Below are 8,630 nucleotides of genomic sequence, written 5' to 3'. Positions count from 1 at the left end.
ACAGAAATGCCAGTTTGAGGCAAAGCAGGTGGGTTATCTCCTGCGGAGTGTTCTGATTTTGTGCGACCCTTATGTTGTCTGTTAGAAGATCTCAATTTCAAGTGAAAGATATGTGTTGTAATTTGAATCTGCATCGCTTAAGAGAATGGCATTAACTATTACGAGAGTGAATGCGAGATTTGCAGAAGATTTGAGGTACTAGATGGTTTGTGTTGTCCGAGCTTATGAAGGATTGAGTTAATCTCAATACGGTATTATGGCAGTGATAGGGTATATGCATTATGAGTTATTGTGTGTGTTTTGATCTATGACTTCGAGCCAAGTGGGGGAGTTTGCTATTGATTTGTTGATTGCAAGTTTATGTGCTATGTTAGTTCCAGTTTGAGGCGTGCTGGTGAATCAGTCATGGTTTGCGGAGATTGAGCCCGAGGATGGCTCGAGTAAAGGAAAATTTTCGACTAAGGTAATGTTATATCAGGCTTCATAGGTGTTTCAGAATCACGGAATGTCTTGAGTTGGTATGTATAAAGAATGCTCGATGCATAGAAAAGAAAGTGGCTTGGTTACATCAAGGTAATGTTATATGCTGCGGTATCAGAAGTTCTAATGAGGAATAGGTTGTTCGGTTCTTTTGATCGGGCTAATTGCGGTTCGAGTAGAATGGATGACTCTCGGGAATGGTTCTAATGTGCTCAAGATTTTGCATGTAATAATTGGGGATTTTCAGGTTGTATTTTTGGCTAGAAACTGAGGTTTGCATTTGGAGGGTGTCAAGATTTGTGGTATTTCTATATCAACTATGGGATTCTATTTATCAGCATAAGGAAGGTGAAAGTAACGGATTTAGATTTGCAGGAGGTCTCTTCAGGGTAAGTATTTTAAACGTGGTGCTTTTGAGAATATCTAAGAAAGTATTCAGCGGCTTATGAGCCTTAGACGGTGTGGTTTTATGCTTAGGTCTCGTGTGGTGAGTCTGGGTTGAGGAATTGTAGTGTAATAGCAAGATGGAGTATCAAGTTAAAGGTAAATCAAAAGGAAACTCGGATAGATGGGATAGCTTGGTAGTAGGCCGGATCGGTATGGTAAGGATATGATTAGTTCCTAAGGTGTGTACGGGGTAATGAGTTCCTACAGGTATTTTGCGGCAATGCTCTTAGGTTTTGATGGCTTCCGTAGCTTGGTCGAGTTAGAAGGATTTAGTCCTGGCAGGTCTGGTTTGTGCAAGGGGAACTCGGAGAGTTCTTGATGGTTTCTATCTCGGTTGGAGATGTATATTTTCTATGGGCATGAGGAGCATGGGATGTATAGTGATTTTCTTCTAGTTAGGATCAATGGAAATGTTCTTTACTAGTTGAGTACGTAGATGTTTGTGGCTCGGAAGGGAGATGAAGTTCTCATGTTATCCTAGGATGGTATGGTATATGCGGTATGTTATGGAGGATTGAGATTTGCAGGTGTAAGGTTACGGTTCAGTTCTGATCGGAAGGTCATAAAATTCCTAGGCAGCATGGGCAGTTTTAGATAATTAGAGAAATGAGCTTCAGATGATTAGGGGAATGATCTTCAGATGATTAAGGAAATGGTATTGCTAATTGGGGTGATTTAACGAGAGTATATGTTCAGAAAAAGGCAATGTGATTAAGTTGATGGTACTTCCTTAGTATTGCGGCACTTTCTTGTTGGATTGACTACTGATATTTGAGTTTTCTTGGTGGCACGGAGGAATCATAAGAGTATCTCTCGTGGGAATGATTGGGTATTAGAGGTGTGTTGTATACTCGGACGGTGGAATTGGGATTGGATATGGTGATTCGTGTGCTGTATGGAGTTGGAGACCGGGAGTTCTCATATTCAGGTTATGTTGTGAGGTGACACACACACTAGATGACGAGCGTGGGGTCGTGCACTATTGGGGATTGAGACTTAGTCCGGCCCCAATGACTGTTTTACTGCGTATTTCATTGAAAACTATTTGCTATCATCATGTTTTGGGCTGAACGCCATATTTGGGTCTCGTGCCAACTATTTGAACCCTTAGGGGATTTTTATTGCTATTTCCTCACTGTTTTGATTGTATATCAAAAATCAGTAATGCTATGTTCTATTGTTTTCAAAACTCAGCCAAATTATTCTGTTTTAACACATTAAATGATATTCCAAAAGATATTTTGGGCTGAGCATCATGTTTTACTGTTGCCCGAGTGGCTTATGATATTTCTGACTGAGTAAGGCCGAAGGCCTGTGTTGTGAGGATACTTTTGGGTCGGGCTGCACGCCACATCAGTGATACACTGACTTGTTATTTTGAGGCCGAGAGCCTGAGATTGTACGCCACGAGGTGGCTTGTTGATATGAGGCCGAGAGCCAAGAGATGATGCCACGAGATGGCTTAATATTGCGCTTGGGCCGTAAGGGGCCCCTCCAGGAGTCTACACACCCCCAGTGAGCGCGGGTACCCATTGTGATGTGATATATAGCTCGAGGGGCTGGTATTGTTCTGAGATATTGCCCGAGGGGCGGATTTGTTGACATTGTGCCCAAGGGGCGAACCTTTATGTGTTTATCTTTCTTATTTACCTGTCATTTACCTGTTTAATTGTGTATTTGTGCCCGAGGGGCAGGTAATTTGTGCTTATCTGTTCTAATTTCTTTGCATTCAATTGCTTAACTGTTGAAAAGCCATTTTCGAAAAAGTTTAAACTGAGCTAATGTGCTTAAGAGATTTCACAGCTTCATTACTTTCTTACTGTTTTTGCACTGCTTCTATACAGCATGTTGATGCACTTCTCGTGGTTTCTTTTCGCTCAGTCTTTATTTATGGTTATTACTCACTGAGTTGGAGTACTCACTTTACTCCCTGCACCTTGTGTGCAGATTCAGGTATTTCTGCACCCGGTATCGGGAATGGGTTGAGTAGAGGTAGAATCATTGGAGTTTAGCGAGGTAGCTGCCCGACGTCCGTATCATTGCTTTACTTCCTCTTGATGTCATTTGACTATATTTAGTATATTTCCAGAATTTTGTTGTATTTTAGACCTTAGTAGATGCTCGTGACTTGTGACACCCCGATGTCGGGCTGTATCTATTTCCGCACTGCTCATTTAAATTTACATTATCAATATCTGATTAATTAAAAAGGCTTAGATTGATCTATTAAAATTATTGAAATGGGTTTGGGGATTGTATCGGCTGGCCTTGTCTTCACGAGAGGCGTCATCACGACCGGGTCCGATTTGGGATCGTGACAAGTAAGGGGCCCGTAATGCCGCTTCTGTGAATCAGTTGAAGACATAGTGAAGGTTGATGTGTATATGGTGCAAAGTTGTTATTCCAGGAGCTCTTCAGCATGGGTATATCTCTTAAGTTTGATATTGATATTTGCTTGTGTCTAGGTCTTATCTGTAAGCATGAAATCATAGTAGTAAAGTTGTTATGAAAAAAGACGGGAGTTCCTAAAAAAATCATATTAGTAAAGTTCAGTTGGAAGCGAATTTTAGAGTTCTATAACCAAAGGCATGCATTGGTATTCAACAGAGAATTGGCTGCAAATCATTGGACTAATGGAACGTGGTTAAGAAACCCAAGAAGAGCAACTAGGACATGACTATGGAGAATATGAAGACACTCTGTGAATTTTTTGAATAGAGAATAACTTGTAAACAAAAAACTAATTTTTTCTTTTTTTTCAAGGATGTAAGTGAAAACAAAATTGGATTTTGTGAATATACATTATTTTGTGTGAATTATATGATGTCTTTTTTTGTTCTATTCGCATTAATTAGTTTTTTAGTTTACTTGTATTGAATCAAATATGTTTGTGTCTTTTTCATGAATTTTAAGTATATTTTTGTTGAAATTCAGCATGCTAAACTTCAGTATGAAGTAAATAACTTCTGCTTTTTAAGCTTAAGTTTTGGTTAAAAGTCATAACAAAAGTGTCGACTGTAGGACAAAAACTTCAGCTCTTCAAGTGCTGAAGTTTTTAGAAAAAAACTAAATAACTTCAGCACATTGGGCTGAAGTTTTTGAAAAAGCTTTACGACAAAACTACTGAATCCACGACGAAAAACTTCAGCTTATGATGTGCTGAAGTTTTTAGAAATGAACTAAATAACTTCAGCACATTGGGCTGAAGTTTTTAAAAAAGCTTATGACAAAAACTTCAGCATGTTTTGGTATTTTTTTTAACTTGATACTTATCTTTTTTGCATTTAGTAGCTACTTTTTATCTTTTATCACCTACTTCATCTTTCGTTTAAATTTGTTTGACCATATAGTAAATGATTCGAAAAGTTACTTTTGCACTTACATTGATTATGTGAAAAATTTTCAGGCTGAAGTTATTTTTTTACTACAGAAAAACCGTGGGCTTATTAGGGCTGAAGTTACATTTCTATTTGCATTTACCACATACTTGTTTTACCACCTACTTATCTTGTTTCATTCAATTTCTCTGAACGTAAAACAGTAAAACACCTGAAAAGTTACTTTTACATTTATAGATATTAAATTGAGTAGGTGAACTCTTTGTCTATATTAACAATCTCTTCACTTAAAAATTTCATAGTCATTCATAGACTTCCATCATATTTCTTTAAATTTATATTCATCCTTAGTTTTTTAGCTTTTGTTAAAGAAAGAATGTCTGGTGCAAGCGAAAGTAGAAAGCCTAATATGGATGAAATTATGCAGAAGTGGGAGACTTTGAAGTGTGAGTGGTACAATAACAAACCGATGTCTAATCTTATGCTTTTGTGGGATCAAATAAAGGCTGATTGGGAGAGAATCAGACCACAATTTTTTGCCAATGAATCATTCCAGAACAGGCTTAACCTGGAATGTAGTTATGGAGGTTATTCAACCTCGTTTGACAAGGTTGTGCAGCAGTTTGATAGTTTTAAGTTTCCCATAGGGGACGACTATTCCAAGCTGCAAAACTACCTGAAGACTCTTCTTTCTCTTATGGACAGAGTAATCATTGAACAAAGTTAGTTGCGTGATGAATTCAACAAGTTGAAGAATGATCTCATTGGACTCTGTGGTCTTTTGCCTGAGTACCTTATAGTTATCTCTGATACTGATGATGATGAGATATTTAGAGAAATTGAGGAGTACTGTGATGATGATGATGGTGATGAAGCATAGTGTTTGTAATCCCTTTTTTATGTTTTAATGCTGTGCTTTTTTGTTTACTTCAGCATATTCATTAGAGAATATGCTGAAGTTATTAGGTTCATTTTGTATAACTTCATCCCAGAGATGCTGAAGTTTTTGTTTGTACTTTGTGTGTTGTCCTCATCTCTTTCTGTATCAATGTAATTCTCATCCTCTTTCTTCTTAACTTTCTGTTGCATTATCCTTGTTATTGTTGGTATTTGCTTTTTTACTTCTAGTCAGTTCTGAGTTAATACAATTAGTTGGTTTTTATGTTTAGTTTTTATAATCATTTTTATGTTTTCTGTGCTTTTTTGTTTACTTCAGCATATTCATTAGTGAATATGCTAAAGTTATTAAGTTCATTTTCTATAACTTCAACCTAGAGATGCTGAAGCTTTTTTTTGTACATGCGTTTCTTTTGTGTGCTGTACTCGTATGTGTGTGTGTGTGTATGTAACGACCCGACCGATCATTTTGTGCTTTTGTACTTTGCTCGCCAGTTCTCGGACATGACTAGCCCCGTATTATGCATTGTGACTTATGTAAGTCATCGGTTTTGGTTTTCAGGTTAATTGAAATAGTCATGGAAGGACAGTTCTCAGTTTGAAGCTTGAAATTTAAAAGGTTTGACAAAGATTTGACTTGTTTGTATGTGATCTCGGAATGGAATTTTTATGATTTGGTTAGCTCCGTTAGATGATTTGGGGTTTAGGAGTGTGATCGGAATGTGTTTTGGAGGTCCGGAGTAGAATTAGGCTTGAATTGGCGAAATTAAGTTTTTGGCATTTTCTGGTTGATAGGCGAGATTTTGATATAGGGGTCGGAATGGAATTCCGGAAGTTGCAATAGCTTCATTATGTCATTTTGGGGTGTGTGTGCAAAATTTCAGGTCATTCGGACGTGGTTTGGTATACTTTTTTATCAAAAGCGGAATGCGTAAGATTTTAGAACCTTAGGCTTGAATTCGATGTGTTTTGGTGGTTTTCATGTTGTTTGAAGTGTTTTGAAGATTGGTACAAGTTTGAATAAGGTTATGGGATATGTTTGTGCTTTTGTTTGATGTCCCGGGGGCCTCGGGGTGATTTCGGATGGTCGATAGGGAGTTTGAGGAATTGTTGCAGCTGCAGATTGTGCTGCTTCCGGTATTTCCGCAGCGGCGGATTGGGGACCGCGGGTGCGGCGCCGCATATGCGAAAGATGGGCCGCAGAAGCGGCCAAAGGTGCGTTTGACAGGAAAACGCAGAAGCGGCTAGGAGGACCGCATCTGCGATGTCGTAGATGCAGGTGTAGAACCGCAGATGCGGATAATGGGAAGCTTAGGTGATTTCCGCATAAGCGGATCAAGAGCCGCAAATGCAGTACCGCAGATGCGGTGGAATGACCGCAGATGCGAAAATGTCTGGACAGAACATATAAGTTATTTCCTTCACGATTTTCAGAGGGTTTCTTCACTTTTTAACACGAATTTGAGAGCTTTGGGCGATTTTGAAGAGAGAATTCAAGGAGAACTCATTAAGGCAAGAACTTTGGACTTAAAAACTCGATTCTATGGTATTAATGCATGGATTAGAGCTGTGATTAAAGGTAAAATTTGAGAAAACTAGGGCTTAGAAACCTAGGCCGTTGATTGAGGATTTGGAAGACCATTTGTGGTCGGATTTTGGAACTTTTTTTATGCATGAGCTCGTGGGGAGAAAAGGAATCTAATGACGTGAATTTTATCGAATTCCGCGATGTGAGCCCGGGGGTCGATTTTGGTTATTTCTGGAATTGTGATGTTTTTCAATTATTTTCGAGTGGGCTTCGTCCCTTTAGCATAAATTAATGGTTACGTCTGATTTTGGTAGATTCAGAGCATCCGAAGATCAATTCAAAGGGCAAAGGCATTGCGAGCTAGATTTCGGGCCGGATTGAGGTGAGTAATGATTTTAAATGTTGTCTTGAGGGTATAAAACCCCCGAAATTTCACAGCGTTCAGCTATTTTGAGGTGGGACACACACTAGACGACGAGTGTGGGGTCGTGCGCCATTGGGGATTGTGACTTAGTCCATTCCGAATGACTATTCCACTGCGTATTTGACAGTTAATTGTTTGATATTATTATATTTTGGACTAAATGTCATATTTGGGCTTCGTGCCAACTGTTTGAACCCTTAGGGGATTTTAAATGATATTTTCCTCACTGTTTGATTTCATACTTGTGCTCAGTCATGCCATATTTTCACCGTTTTAAAAACTTAGCTATGTTATTCTGTTTAAAACACTTAAAATTATATTTTCAAAGATATTTGAGCTGAGCTTCATATTTTACTGTTGCCAGAGGGGCTTATGAGATTCTGATAGAGTAAGGCCGAGGGCCTGTATTGTGAGGATACTTTTTAGGTCGGGCAGCACGCTGCAGCAGTGATACACTGATTATGATAATAAGGCCGAGGGCTTGAGATTGTATGCCACGAGGTGGCTTGTGATTGATATGAGGCCGAAAGCCTTTTTATGATGCCACGAGATGGCTTGATATTGCGCATGGGCCGTAAGGGGCCCCTCCCGGAGTCTGTACACCCCAAGTGAGTGCGGGTACCCATTGTGATATGGGATATAGCCCGAGGGGCTGATATGGTTCTGTGATATTGCCCGAGAGGCTCATTCTATTGTTGTTACTGAGCCCAAGGGGCAGTTCTTGTGTCTTTACCTTTCTAGCTGTTTTTCCTTTAATTGTTTAACTGCTTAAAAGGTGTTTATGAGATTTCACTATTTAATTGTGTTTACTGATTTTGTTGTGCCTCTCATAGCTTATTGTTGTGTTTAACGTGGTTTTATATGGCTCAGTCTTCATTTATTGTTATTACTCACTGAGTTGGAGTACTCACTTTACTCCCTGCACCCCTGTGTGCAGATTCGGGCGCTACAGGTCCTGCTACTGAGGGTTGATAGTTCCAACAGATCTTCGGAGATTTACTAGGTAGCTGCTTGGCGATTCGCAGCCCAGTGCATTCTCCCTCTATCTTAGTTCTCTTGATTCAGTGATGTAGTAGTGGGTTAGACTTTCAGACCGTAGTATTGTTTAGATGCTCATGACCGGTGACACCCCGATGTCGGGCTGTGTTGGTTTTTGTTTCGCAACTTATACTGTTATTTTGAGATTTAATTTCTGTTAAAGACTTAGTATTTATTTATTTAATTGCTTAAAGTGAATTTGAGGTGTGTCGGCTGGCCTTGTCTTCACAAGAGGCGCCATCACGACCGGATTTGGGTTTAGGGTCGTGACAGTGTATGTGTGTGTGTGTGTTTGTTAAGGATATGTGTTTCACATACTGTAACCTGAAGTGTTTTCCCGTTGAAGTCATTGCGTACTTTTTTAAAATGCAGCCAAACCTGTAAGCATACGCAACAAAAATGAATGATTTGTACTTTAGCAGTATATAAAATAGTCCAAGAGCTTATTTTTTTTGTTCCTATGAAAAAAATCACATTT

The sequence above is a fragment of the Nicotiana attenuata genome, unplaced genomic scaffold, assembly GCF_001879085.1.
Source record: "Nicotiana attenuata strain UT unplaced genomic scaffold, NIATTr2, whole genome shotgun sequence".
In the NCBI taxonomy this organism is placed as follows: domain Eukaryota; kingdom Viridiplantae; phylum Streptophyta; class Magnoliopsida; order Solanales; family Solanaceae; genus Nicotiana; species Nicotiana attenuata.
This window is presented reverse-complemented; position numbering follows the sequence as displayed.